A 15,933-nucleotide genomic window follows, 5' to 3' on the forward strand; every position below is an offset into this window, starting at 1 on the left:
TTTTTCGCGACACTGAGAACGTCGTGGCAGGTTCACATAGTCATAGTATGATTATAGCGACTCACATAGGGATATAACAATCCATAAGTTTGCGGGATTTTATTTTTAAAACCTAAACGAGTTTTATGTCGATTTAAAATCACCTTTTTATCTCTATGAGTACAGATATTACTGTACACTTTTGGTTTTGGTAGTTACGACTACACATCATTTGAAACCGCATTTATACTTTTAAGTATGGTCAATACTTGTTATTACTCGGTCCTCTAATTTAGGACTACATATATATAATGTATTAACAAACATGAGAACGAACAGAAATTTCGTTTAATTCAAAAGTGTCCATGTCCATTTAAATACATAACATTTTCTACTAATAAGAAGGGTTACTTATACATTTTGGTCTTCAGTCATAAGACGACATTACACAGGTTTTAAAGAAAATATCGGATTTTCTGGATACATACTCTAACGCTTTTTCGAGGAAAACGATTTACTTTTCTAACGAAATCTCTTATGAACTCACCAACCTTTGTGTTGACACTTTTCAAAACTACTTGTATTCTCAGGAATTCAGTGAAAATAGGAAATCAACAACGTTTTGAGGATGGGACGATAAATCGTCAAACAGTTCATTTCGTATTATAATGTAACTGATGTGAATCATGTAAACATGTGCTTCGATGTAACATTTTCAATTATATTTGTGTTGGTTGTATTTACTTTGAGCACTATTATACTCATTGTTGTGATACTCTACATGAAGTCCTCCACCCTCGGACGTTTCCGCCATCCTTGGTTTGGGGGTGCGACACCTAAAACCGTAAACACCTTCAATGGGGTGTTTAAGTTCCATTAACACATTGTATGACTTAGATTTGGGTCTAGAACCCTGTATGCTTAACCTACAACCACCAAAGCACATGATTCATGGACACACATGAGTTTATGGCCGTAAACTCATCTGTTTATGGTAGTAAACTCCCCAAGTGCCATTCAAGAACCATAAACTCCTTTTCCAAGGTCAATTCAAGTCCCGATCACTTCCTAAGCCATGAAATCAACCCTAGAACCTTCCTTTGTGCATTGTAAGACCCTTAATCATCCAAAAGCACACCACCCATGAGTTTACGGCCGTACACTCATGGATACATGGTATTTGGATGTAAAACACCCCTAAGGGCTTACTCTTGAAGAGTAAACTCCTTATTTAGGCCCTACGCACCCTTAGATGCTACCCGGATCACTCCTAACACTTGAAATGAAGTGTTTTCATGCCTCGGAGTGTATATTCTTATCTAATTAGTAGTTCAAAGTCTAATTAGATACAATTATGCATCTGTTCATATTACATAGGAACCTCGTGTGTATTCAAGCCCCGAACTGACACTTAACGTCCTAGCCGACACATTTCTCGACTGGTGAGTTTATACCCCTACACTTTTTCCATGTTTTCAATGTTTTCACGAGGGGGCGGGGGATACAAGCAAAAGTACAAGAATATCTTGTACTCAAACTTATGATTTCTTATGAAATGTTTCATATTCAGTATGCTTTTAACACTGGAAACTGTATTAACCCACCGTTTAACTTACAGAGTTAGTTTTCAAACTATTTGTGAAACTCATTATCAAATGTTATATTTTATATTTCACAAAGGATTTCCACATAATTACTGTTAAAAGCATCAACTTTAGAACTTTTCTAACGTCCTCGGTAACACTCCCCTGGATAAGAGCATGGAGGACTAAACAATAGGATTTTCTAACGTCCTTGTTAACATTCCGCTTGATATGAGAGTGAAGGACAAATTTCATTAATCTTAAGATTGGAGACACATCCTTGGTAACACTCCCCCAGATACGAGAGCGTAGGACTACCCCCGTAACCAGAATCTCCTGGAGGGAGAACGTGACTTGAGTGTATAGATATATACAATATTGACTACCCCGCACCTGACTGCTAGCTACAGTCGGACCGACAGGTCTACGGGTGACAAAAGTCATAACAACTATATTGGCCTAGTACGAGCCTTATCCTAGTCCAATGTATGGTTATGGAACTCGCAACTTAGATTATGAAAACTTTTCTACTTCCTTATTAGTTTTATATACGTGTTAAAACTAATGTACTTTTCAAGGATAACCAGGTTTTCAGAATACTTATCATAACATTGCAAGTATGGTAGATACTTGTACATTGCATTCCGAATTGACAACAAACTACAAACTTTTAAGGAGAATAAGGGTTTTTCCTGGGATAACTGAACTGTTCTTAACCAGATTGTGTAACAAACGGATAACTAAACTTTTCTTATAAGAAAATATGGGATTTTCTTGGATAACAACTTTTCAGAAAACTAAATGAAACTTGTTCATTTTCAAAAAGAAAACCGCTTATGAACTCACCAGCTTTATGCTGATATTTTCAAAACTGCTTGTATTCTCATGTCCACGTTAGACAGGTATCCCGCAGTCTTTTGGAGAAGACGGAACATTTTAGCAGTCTCGTCTTTACTTTTGTTCATTTTGGATGTATATATATAATCATGTATAACCTTACTTTCAAACAAATGTAAATTCTTCTATGTAATGTAATGGTTGTGTTTACTATGCTTACTATGTACATTGGTTGTGATACTTTACATGACATCCTCTGCCCCGGAACATTTCCGCCATCGGTTTCAGGGTGTGACACTTTGCAAAGTTGTAAGGGTTGAAAAGTTGTTTTGCTATAATTAAGGGAGAGAATATTATGCTTCATTTCAAATCTAAAGGCTTAGATTGTGGAATTTTAATAAATTTAGTCAAGGATACATAGTGTGTTCTCAATTTCGATTATGATTATGGCATCCCTCTTCATAGTTCGAATTAGGAGAACGTGACACATTAAATATTATGGCAGAAGATTGATAAAGTATCATATCTTTATGTAAGACATTATGCATCATGTCCCATACGCTTCCGGTATAGGATCAATTGCAAATACTATAATATTTGACCATTCTATTTTTTTTTTCAAATGTCTAGCGCATTAAGAGGGAAAAAGGACTAGAATCGGTTTTGACTAAAATAAATAAACAACTATCAAAGGATGATCCAAAGTTCGTTGAAGATTGGTTGCTTGTGAGTAGTTGGAAGTATGGTATTGGATGGACCATATCGACATTATTATGAATAGATAAGATTCTATTAAGAATGAGTTGTCATATGGCAAATATGGAAATATTTCCATATTAGGAGTTGGATATTGAGAATCTATGTCGAGATTAGAAACTTTTATGCAAGAAGGATGTTGAAAGGAATGTACCTTGTGACAACCGTCAAATTCTGGTCAATTCAAAGTCAAATAAAGTCAACGAGTCAAACCGGTCAGCTCAACTAACCCTTGTGTACTTGGACTTACGTTCAGTATTTACTAAACAACCCACTATTCTAATAAGAAAACATGAATCGAAAAGTACGTACAACTAGACCTCTTTAACCTAAAAATTATAGTACGTGGCAAGCCAAACTGTTAAAACAATGATGCATACTCATCGGGAATGTGTAAGATCCTTAAACAAGGCTTAACAGGGTTTACGAACCATGCATTGCGATGCCGGACACTCACAATTGTCACACATGGATCCTCTCTCAATCGTTTTCACTCTATCTCTGTCTATGTCAAATCTCTCCCTAATCGCTCCAAGTGTGTGAAATCTCTCTCTTTAATATCTCTCTACATTAGAAATCTCTCCAAGAATGTCAAATCTCTCCCAAATCCCTCTAGGCATGTGAAATCTCTCCCAAAATATCTCTTTGTATGAGAAATCTCTCCAAGAATGTCAAATCTCTCCCAAATCTCTCCAAGTATGTGAAATCTCTCTCAAATATCTCTCTGTATTAGAAATCTCTCCAAGAATGTCAAATCTCTCCCAAATCTCTCCAAGTATGTGAAATCTCTCTCAAATATCTCTCTGTATTAGAAATCTCTCCAAGAATGTCAAATCTCTCCCAAATTGTGACAATCGTCAATCTTGAGTCAAGTCAAGTCATCAAGTCAAGCCGGTCAACTCTATTAAACCTTGTGTATTAGGGTTAGTGTTATGTTCGTATTGTATAACTTGCTATGTTAATGGGAAAACATCACAGGAGAAAAAGTTTGTGTTAAAAATTTCCTAAGCCTTCGTACTAATCAATGAATTAGTCTGATGAAAACCATGTTGCATACTCATCGGGAATGTATAATATGCGTTTTTCCTGGTGAGTATTCATATAAAATATTTATTTCCTTAATCAAAACAACAAAAGATATATTTTTATTTATTTTTCCAATTTGCATAACTTTTTTTATTGATTTAATAAAGTTGCATACCAAATTGTTAGGCTGTTACGATTTCACCACCTAAAATATGTATATTTGTATTATAATATATTATCTTGTTAGTATTTCATGAATGCAATCAATAACACTGCTTTGAATGCGAAGTTGGATTTAGCTTTGCTATAAGTTTCAATCGATTTTGAAATTGAGTATTGTTCGCATTTGTATGAGTGTAGTCGATGAATCGATAAAGCAAGAACATATGAGTTTTTGATTCGCAATTGGATTGATGATTGAGGGATGATTCGTGAAGAAAAACGCGAAGTCAAGGACTATGAAATTGTTGTTTGCAAGAATTTAAAAACTCGATTGTGGAGTTGTTGATGCTCATTTTGCGAAAGTAAAACAATCGAGTGTTCGCATCTATGAATCAATTTGAAGTCAATTGGGTTAAAATTTCGCATATGGGTTCAACATATGAAAATTTTGATTTCGCAAGTTTAGAGTTCAAGAACTAAACTGTGTTCGCATCTGGAATGAAAAATTTTGTGAATCGCATTTGATTAATTAGGTTAAAATGCGAAGGTGATTAATGCGAAGGGATGCGAAGGGTGTAAGAATGAAGATGCGAAGTATTTCACAGTAGAATGCGAATTGGGGAAGAAAACAGAAGATTTCAAATATTGTCCCTGGAGTTTCGCATTTTTGGAAATAAATACTCAACTTCGCAAATGGGGGTCATAAAATGATGAAATTGCAGAATTTTTAAAGAGATACACACACATAGACAACCACACATATATTTAGAAAATTAAACTAAAAATGGGATATAGACAATTATAAGACATTGTTCTTGACTTTTGAGTCCAAAGACGTATGATCCGAACTTTAATTGTGAAATCGTCCTTGATTGAGTCAATTTCCTTTATAGGAGTAATATATTCCATTGTGCCTTACAAGTTAAAAAAAAAAAAAAAAAGTCACAAGCAACCACCCCACACCCACTCTATGACCAGCCATACCTCCCCACCTTACCTATGTCACTTCAATGTTCCCTTACACTCAAATTTCACTCACTCCCACGTTTTTGAGCTGGAACAATCAACCACACTCCTCATTTTCTCTCATTTCTCTCATTCCACTAAGTAACAAACATCACTTTTTCTCTCAAACTCTTCTACACAAATTTTCGAGATCCAAGGCTAGATTCAAGTGTTCTTCCACACTTAGTAAGTAAAAAATTCATCCTCCCTATTATTATTTCACTTCATTCTACTCAAATCTTTGGTTGCTCACACAAACTCCCTAACTATGATGTTAGATTCTCGAAAACCTTCAAGGCATCTCCAAGTGTTCTTGAATTAAACACTTCCATTCTTCAACAATCATCTACTGAAATCACTCAAGGTGAGTTCATACCCCTACATTTTCATGTTTTCTCAAGTTTTCAGGGGGGGAATACAAGTTAAAACACTAAGAACATAACTAGATTTTTCTAACAGCCTTCATCAGAAAAGTTCAACTCCATTCACGGACTGTTTTGGGCATCTTAAACATTTTTGTTTTCAAAACTGTACAAGGTGCAAATAGTTTAAGTTTTTAGCTTTAAAATGACTACTTGCACATCTCCATACGATTTTTCTACAATTTATGGTAATTTTTACAAAATTGCATATCATTTCAAACAACAATCCGGACCAGTCTGTGATTATGGACTTTTTCACCCAAGTTAGAGGTCATTATAAATTGTGATAAAAATTATGAGCAAACTAGACACATTTTGTGAACTCTCAGAATTTACGGATCTAGTTTTCGACTTTGTATGATTTTTCTAGGATTTTTCCAAAACAGGGCAGAATTGCTAAATTTTACCAACAGCATGTAAATATCATAACACTTTGTATTATGTTGAGCAAAGTGTATAATCATAAGTTTTAATATTTGAATGTGTTTCCTAGTTAGTTTATCATTATGAACTGAAACTAAGACATTCATATTAAATATTATTCATTCATTTTGGAACACATATTATTTAACTATAAGAAGTATAGTTTGAATATATTTATAACACTAATACATTTCCATAAAAGGGTTCATACATATTACATACATTTTAGATAAACTATAATAGGTATAGTTTATGTTACATCACTCTACGCACTCGTACAAGAAGGGTACATTCATACAAGAAATATTTATATTCACACACATTTCACGTAAACTTGTTATCCTATATCGTGAGTTTCTCTATTTTTCTTTCTCTCTCTCTCTCTCCCCGTACGCCCGAGTGCGGGATATAATTCCTGGTAGTTATAATCAGAATCTCCTTGAGGGAGAACGTGATACTTGTATATAGATCTATATTGGGATTGACACCCCACACCTTGCTGCTAGCTACAGTTGGACCTGCAGGTCTACGGGTGACAAATGTCATTTTATTTTTCGCGACACTGAGAACGTCGTGGCAGGTTCACATAGTCATAGTATGATTATAGCGACTCACATAGGGATATAACAATCCATAAGTTTGCGGGATTTTATTTTTAAAACCTAAACGAGTTTTATGTCGATTTAAAATCACCTTTTTATCTCTATGAGTACAGATATTACTGTACACTTTTGGTTTTGGTAGTTACGACTACACATCATTTGAAACCGCATTTATACTTTTAAGTATGGTCAATACTTGTTATTACTCGGTCCTCTAATTTAGGACTACATATATATAATGTATTAACAAACATGAGAACGAACAGAAATTTCGTTTAATTCAAAAGTGTCCATGTCCATTTAAATACATAACATTTTCTACTAATAAGAAGGGTTACTTATACATTTTGGTCTTCAGTCATAAGACGACATTACACAGGTTTTAAAGAAAATATCGGATTTTATGGATACATACTCTAACGCTTTTTCGAGGAAAACGATTTACTTTTCTAACGAAATCTCTTATGAACTCACCAACCTTTGTGTTGACACTTTTCAAAACTACTTGTATTCTCAGGAATTCAGTGAACACAGGAAATCAACAACGTTTTGAGGATGGGACGATAAATCGTCAAACAGTTCATTTCGTATTATAATGTAACTGATGTGAATCATGTAAACATGTGCTTCGATGTAACATTTTCAATTATATTTGTGTTGGTTGTATTTACTTTGAGCACTATTATACTCATTGTTGTGATACTCTACATGAAGTCCTCCACCCTCGGACGTTTCCGCCATCCTTGGTTTGGGGGTGCGACAGATTGGTATCAGAGCATTGTTTATAGTGAACTCAGTATATCAAACCACATAAGATATACAAACTATAAATGCATTGGGACTAAGTCTCTGATTTAAAGTTTCAAAACAACCATACTTTTAGAAATAAATAGTTTCTTATTAAAGGTATACATGCATACATACATATTAAGGTCAGCACCACTCTAGAATAAAAGAAAAGTAATGATTGTTGAATATCACAGGTAAGCTCGAGGATGTATGGTCAGTCTTGGGAGTGGCATAGCCTGATCAACTATGCTGGTCCGAGGAGTGATTAGCACATGCCCAAGAATAGTTGTGATATGGCAACAAGTCTAAAAACTTACCAACACTACCACAATGAGAACATAAGAATGGAACATGAGTTTAAAATACTATAGGAGTATTTTGTAATATCATAATTTATATGAAAAGTAAATAGATCCTCAATGATAGGTCTATAGTCCCTAGGTGGATACCTTAAGGTTATATATAACTTAGAAATTATAGACTTAGAATTTGTGGTCATTACTTTACTTCCTTTTCCTTGTTTGGATGTGGACTTAGAGTGGGATCACTTATTCAAAGGTCTATCGTATCTTGTTATATGTAATTAGTATGCACTATGTCATTATAGAAGTAACTAATAAGGATTTCCCCCTATAAGTAATTGATAATAGAGTTAGACGCATAGTACTTATCTCCTCCACTTCTATTCTCGCAAATACGGCATAGCAAAAATCCTACTCACCGGACGATCCTTACTTTCCTAATTTGAACTCGAGGAATGGTGAATGATTATGAGAAGAATCATAAGCGGGACCGGATTAATCAATCCTCCATGCATAGCAAGGGTTCTGTGAACCGTTTTGACTATAACGAAACCGTGAACCGTTGGGCAATCGTGATCGAGGGTTGAATGTCGACAACAATGAAAACAACCACCATGTGGAGACCAACGAGGGTGCTATGACCTCAACCACGGGGGACCGACGGACAGAGCCCTCCCGGCAAGGACCCGGCAGATCGCGATGATCATGGATCAAAACAGGAAGACTACAATCTGAGTTTAGAAAACTGCGCGCTACTATAAACCCCACCATCTCATGTACCGGTGACCCAGAATTATACTACTATTCCCGAGACCAACTCTCTTTTTAGGACCTTATCGCCACTCGTGAAGAGGAAAGAGAGTAACAGGGTAGGACACACATCATTCAAAGAAAGGATGATTGTAGCCAGGCGTTGATTGACAAAGCTACAAAATTGCATCGACCTTGCCCCAGGCATCACAAGGGATGGATCATCGTGAGTAGAGTTCATGCCGCTCACCAGACCTGGTAAATTAGCTCCATAAGTATGCGTTGGTGCTACTCTATTGTAAGAAAAATCACGACACTACAAACTAAATGGTCATACTAATCGAGGAAACTATCTATTATCAAAACCCGCCCATGCACAAATGTGAAGTAGACCTGCATCGAGGTCAAAATTTTCACTGAAACCACGATTTCTACAGTCATATTAACAAGATGGGTTTAGGACGTACCTAACAGACTCGAAGGACTATCTAGCCTTAATTATATAACTAAGCATACATCAATAGGTCGTGATAAGGACCTAGCTTGGGTCAAGTATAAGGTTTCACTTGGAAACAGAACTACTAAAATACATGAGTTTATTATACAAAGAATCTCGTTATAAATTGTTTTCAGAACACCCTAAACAACCGAACTTTGATACAAATCGATGTGAGATAAACTTAGTTAGAAAACTCGCGACATATAGCCATTCTATAAACTCATTATCGTCTCACCCTTTAAACATTAGTTGAGAAGTTTCTTCTTCATAGACCTATGGGTGCGATCATACCAGCACTAATGCACCGGATCCCCTCAAAATTTCCTCAGCCAAGATTGTTAGGACAAACATGATTCTAAGAGGAGTAAGATTTAACGTCCGTATGAAACCCACTCCTACCCACTGCCATAACTCCATCTCGGGAGCGTTAGTAGAAACACTAAGGATAGTACAGTAATGTGCAAAAATTTATATGCGTAAATATAAATTGTAAGGATGCACTTAAGACAATCATTTCCACTAACGAAGTCGTTTTTCGTCATGAAACAGAGCTATGTCTTCACCAAGAGGCAACAAACCAACTAGCAAGGCGCCAACACTTCGGATAGACGCTGCTACTTTTCAAGCTGCAGTCACGGCAGCCGTGGCAGCCGTCATGGTGCATTTCAATACTAACAACATCAACAAGGGTGGAAGCGGTACTAACAATACAAATTGTGGTAACAATCAGGGACACCAATGGGTACCTACCAACAAAAATACCTCAGGCCACGAACCTACGAACAAGAAGAGAAAGTTTTGAGACATGAAAAAGCGCCACCAATCAAAGGGATACACTAAAAGACAACAGCCTAAGGCCGCCCCTACCATTACAATAGCAGTCATGACAAATGCCTCGACACTAGCCTCGGGGTCTGCCACCCAAATGCCTGCCAGACCATATGAGGGATCACTCCCAAAGTGCAACAAATTTCATCACCATGGGGCTTGCCGGGAGATGCACTGTAAAAACTGCAACAGGAAAGGGCATACCGCTCGTTTCTGTAGGGCCTCGGCCCATCACCTCCCTTCAATCAACTGCACCAAGGTAGGCCCAGTATGCTACCTATGCGGTGAAACGGGACACTTCAAGAGAGAATGTCCAACTGATAAGAACGACGAAGGAACAGGAGGAATGTGATGAACACACCAACAGGAGTAGCAAGGGAACCATGTTAGGACTTTTGTAATGTTCCCAACGATAATACGTTTAAGTACTATATGTTTGTAATGAATTTGGTACGCTTACTAAGGTAACCTTCCTTCTAAAAAGTAGCTAAGATATTTTCTCTCTCATACAAATCAAACCAAAGACATTCATATGTGACCTTAGGAGCATTACTTGTAAGTTGTAATGACCTTGTCCATACATCGGGGTTAATTTAAAATCAAAATACTTAAGTCTTGAAATAGAAAATTCCATCTTGACTCCGATTCCATGTCTAGTATTAGGGGTTGAGTGGGGTCACCCACTCGACAAATTTCGCGATGTCAATTTACATACGACAATCATATACCGCTCGATCGTAAGGAGACCTGTCAGGAGTCATGATATCAAGTATCATTACTGGCTATCGAAAACACACCCGCTACCAGTGCTAGACACTGTGGTAGGAATCATCTACAATAATCATAACATCAAACAAAACGGAACACACAGAAAAGAAATACAGGACACTCTATCACTCTAGTGATCTCTTCCTTCGAATACAACTTATCTCCTGTTATCTAAAAAGATAGTGTTGTCGTATTCCAATTTTGATTGATATTGCCCTCGTCTTCCTGATTAAATGACTATAAAAAGGGGCTTTTCGCCTAACCCCTGATTATCGAAACTATCGTCTCTCGTAGACACCCAGCACGGACCTTTGGGTCGTCTCTCGCTGTGGAACTCCAAAACACGCACCAGAGGAGTGTCATACTTCCCGAAGCTTTATCACATGTATATACAGGAGACCTTCGGGAATGTCGCGCATGTAGCTGACAAGGTTCAAGCATAGAAGCTTGGGACAGATAGGGTACGAGTCCTGCCATGAGCTTCGGGCTAAGGTTGCCCAGAAGGACGAGTAAATTCCCTACCATTCAAAAAGTCATAGTTGTGTGGACCAAACCCACATACTTCCTACCGAGCTACAAGAGCTGTCGGGTCAAACCTGTCGAACTACTCAACAATGAAATTGAAGAACCAAGTTTCTCACCCTGAAAAGCTCCCATCTTATTTTTCAAATTAGAAAGACAAATTGCTCACGATTCCATCGATTTCAGAGGCCCAGACAACATCTCTAATAGAAACCTTTACTATCTACCTCGCATTGACGAATAGGCCGGCCAACCTCAAGAGACGAGGTACCCTTCAGGAATTGGACCTGAGATCTGAATATCACCAGTCACGAGTATTGAAGAAGGATATCTGAGAACGATCCTCCAATTTCGATAAGAACGCTGAAAGTTCGTTGTGATAACCCTCGGATAGGACCAGATCCACTCGTTGGATTCATGAACGTAATAAATAGGATATACCCTTCTTGCTAGGATCAACTCATCATCGTCATTACAAATGACTTACTTATCTACCCTCGTAGTAAGAAGGAAACCAAGGAGAGCAGCTACAACAAACCACGGAAGAAATACGATAAGAGAAGTATTACCCGAAGTTCTCCAGATACGAGTTTAGGAATTGAGGAGTTCAATTCTCAAGACACATCGTTACCCAGGGTGGAAATTCATAAGGAACCTTTCAATTGATCAAAACCATTGAGAAACAGTCAGCACCGAAGGCGTTAGCAGAAATATGCCAAGATTCTGGGTCTTGCTGACCTACTGTCTTAGTTCCTTTGGAACTTCTCGAAAAATACGAAACCCCTCCCAACTTTGACCCTAAAGGGAGCAACCCTTGACAGGAAGAGAAGCAAGAGGAAGAAACCTTTAGAACGCCGGTATAACCGATCAAATTCCTCTAGAGACACTCACTCTGGGAAGGCTTAGTACGCTTCGGAAAGCATGGAAAGCCAACACCCCGAATAATTGTGTCTTTCGAGATTCTTGTCAAAATCAGCCCTGTAACTCGCTCCTTCAATATACTCCTGCGAGTTTGGTAAAGTACACTCTACCCAACACGTCCCAAATTTACAAGAAGTACCTATCCGACGAGACTCTTGCAATTCCCCTCGACGAGATCGAGTTCCACAAGAGCCTCACCTTCTTAGAAGAACCATGGTGACCATGGATCGAGGTCAAGCGGATGAAACAACGCCACTTCCCATTAGTGAAAGTTCGCTGGAATATTAACCACGGACCTAGAGTCACATGGGAGCGCATGAGTCAGTCGATTAGGAAGTATCCTCACTTCTTGGCTTGATTATTCATGCCTACCCCTTGCCTAACTTCAAATTTCGGGACGAAATTCCCTCTAACGGGGGGATGATGTGACAACCGTCAAATTCTGGTCAATTCAAAGTCAAATAAAGTCAACGAGTCAAACCGGTCAGCTCAACTAACCCTTGTGTACTTGGACTTACGTTCAGTATTTACTAAACAACCCACTATTCTAATAAGAAAACATGAATCGAAAAGTACGTACAACTAGACCTCTTTAACCTAAAAATTATAGTACGTGGCAAGCCAAACTGTTAAAACAATGATGCATACTCATCGGGAATGTGTAAGATCCTTAAACAAGGCTTAACAGGGTTTACGAACCATGCATTGCGATGCCGGACACTCACAATTGTCACACATGGATCCTCTCTCAATCGTTTTCACTCTATCTCTGTCTATGTCAAATCTCTCCCTAATCGCTCCAAGTGTGTGAAATCTCTCTCTCTAATATCTCTCTACATTAGAAATCTCTCCAAGAATGTCAAATCTCTCCCAAATCCCTCTAGGCATGTGAAATCTCTCCCAAAATATCTCTTTGTATGAGAAATCTCTCCAAGAATGTCAAATCTCTCCCAAATCTCTCCAAGTATGTGAAATCTCTCTCAAATATCTCTCTGTATTAGAAATCTCTCCAAGAATGTCAAATCTCTCCCAAATCTCTCCAAGTATGTGAAATCTCTCTCAAATATCTCTCTGTATTAGAAATCTCTCCAAGAATGTCAAATCTCTCCCAAATTGTGACAATCGTCAATCTTGAGTCAAGTCAAGTCATCAAGTCAAGCCGGTCAACTCTATTAAACCTTGTGTATTAGGGTTAGTGTTATGTTCGTATTGTATAACTTGCTATGTTAATGGGAAAACATCACAGGAGAAAAGTTTGTGTTAAAAATTTCCTAAGCCTTCGTACTAATCAATGAATTAAACTGATGAAAACCATGTTGCATACTCATCGGGAATGTATAATATGCGTTTTTCCTGGTGAGTATTCATATAAAATATTTATTTCCTTAATCAAAACAACAAAAGATATATTTTTATTTATTTTTCCAATTTGCATAACTTTTTTTATTGATTTAATAAAGTTGCATACCAAATTGTTAGGCTGTTACGATTTCACCACCTAAAATATGTATATTTGTATTATAATATATTATCTTGTTAGTATTTCATGAATGCAATCAATAACACTGCTTTGAATGCGAAGTTGGATTTAGCTTTGCTATAAGTTTCAATCGATTTTGAAATTGAGTATTGTTCGCATTTGTATGAGTGTAGTCGATGAATCGATAAAGCAAGAACATATGAGTTTTTGATTCGCAATTGGATTGATGATTGAGGGATGATTCGTGAAGAAAAACGCGAAGTCAAGGACTATGAAATTGTTGTTTGCAAGAATTTAAAAACTCGATTGTGGAGTTGTTGATGCTCATTTTGCGAAAGTAAAACAATCGAGTGTTCGCATCTATGAATCAATTTGAAGTCAATTGGGTTAAAATTTCGCATATGGGTTCAACATATGAAAATTTTGATTTCGCAAGTTTAGAGTTCAAGAACTAAACTGTGTTCGCATCTGGAATGAAAAATTTTGTGAATCGCATTTGATTAATTAGGTTAAAATGCGAAGGTGATTAATGCGAAGGGATGCGAAGGGTGTAAGAATGAAGATGCGAAGTATTTCACAGTAGAATGCGAATTGGGGAAGAAAACAGAAGATTTCAAATATTGTCCCTGGAGTTTCGCATTTTTGGAAATAAATACTCAACTTCGCAAATGGGGGTCATAAAATGTTGAAATTGTAGAATTTTTAAAGAGATACACACACATAGACAACCACACATATATTTAGAAAATTAAACTAAAAATGGGATATAGACAATTATAAGACATTGTTCTTGACTTTTGAGTCCAAAGACGTATGATCCGAACTTTAATTGTGAAATCGTCCTTGATTGAGTCAATTTCCTTTATAGGAGTAATATATTCCATTGTGCCTTACAAGTTAAAAAAAAAAAAAAAAAAGTCACAAGCAACCACCCCACACCCACTCTATGACCAGCCATACCTCCCCACCTTACCTATGTCACTTCAATGTTCCCTTACACTCAAATTTCACTCACTCCCACGTTTTTGAGCTGGAACAATCAACCACACTCCTCATTTTCTCTCATTTCTCTCATTCCACTAAGTAACAAACATCACTTTTTCTCTCAAACTCTTCTACACAAATTTTCGAGATCCAAGGCTGGATTCAAGTGTTCTTCCACACTTAGTAAGTAAAAATTCATCCTCCCTATTATTATTTCACTTCATTCTACTCAAATCTTTGGTTGCTCACACAAACTCCCTAACTATGATGTTAGATTCTCGAAAACCTTCAAGGCATCTCCAAGTGTTCTTGAATTAAACACTTCCATTCTTCAACAATCATCTACTGAAATCACTCAAGGTGAGTTCATACCCCTACATTTTCATGTTTTCTCAAGTTTTCAGGGGGGGAATACAAGTTAAAACACTAAGAACATAACTAGATTTTTCTAACAGCCTTCATCAGAAAAGTTCAACTCCATTCACGGACTGTTTTGGGCATCTTAAACATTTTTGTTTTCAAAACTGTACAAGGTGCAAATGGTTTAAGTTTTTAGCTTTAAAATGACTACTTGCACATCTCCATACGATTTTTCTACAATTTATGGTAATTTTTACAAAATTGCCTATCATTTCAAACAACAATCCGGACCAGTCTGTGATTATGGACTTTTTCACCCAAGTTAGAGGTCATTATAAATTGTGATAAAAATTATGAGCAAACTAGACACATTTTGTGAACTCTCAGAATTTACGGATCTAGTTTTCGACTTTGTATGATTTTTCTAGGATTTTTCCAAAACAGGGCAGAATTGCTAAATTTTACCAACAGCATGTAAATATCATAACACTTTGTATTATGTTGAGCAAAGTGTATAATCATAAGTTTTAATATTTGAATGTGTTTCCTAGTTAGTTTATCATTATGAACTGAAACTAAGACATTCATATTAAATATTATTCATTCATTTTGGAACACGTATTATTTAACTATAAGAAGTATAGTTTGAATATATTTATAACACTAATACATTTCCATAAAAGGGTTCATACATATTACATACATTTTAGATAAACTATAATAGGTATAGTTTATGTTACATCACTCTACGCACTCGTACAAGAAGGGTACATTCATACAAGAAATATTTATATTCACACACATTTCACGTAAACTTGTTATCCTATATCGTGAGTTTCTCTATTTTTCTTTCTCTCTCTCTCTCTCCCCGTACGCCCGAGTGCGGGATATAATTCCTGGTAGTTATAATCAGAATCTCCTTGAGGGAGAACGTG

This window comes from Lactuca saligna, chromosome 7 (genome assembly GCF_052625555.1).
Source record: "Lactuca saligna cultivar CGN05327 chromosome 7, ASM5262555v1, whole genome shotgun sequence".
Lineage (NCBI taxonomy): Eukaryota > Viridiplantae > Streptophyta > Magnoliopsida > Asterales > Asteraceae > Lactuca > Lactuca saligna.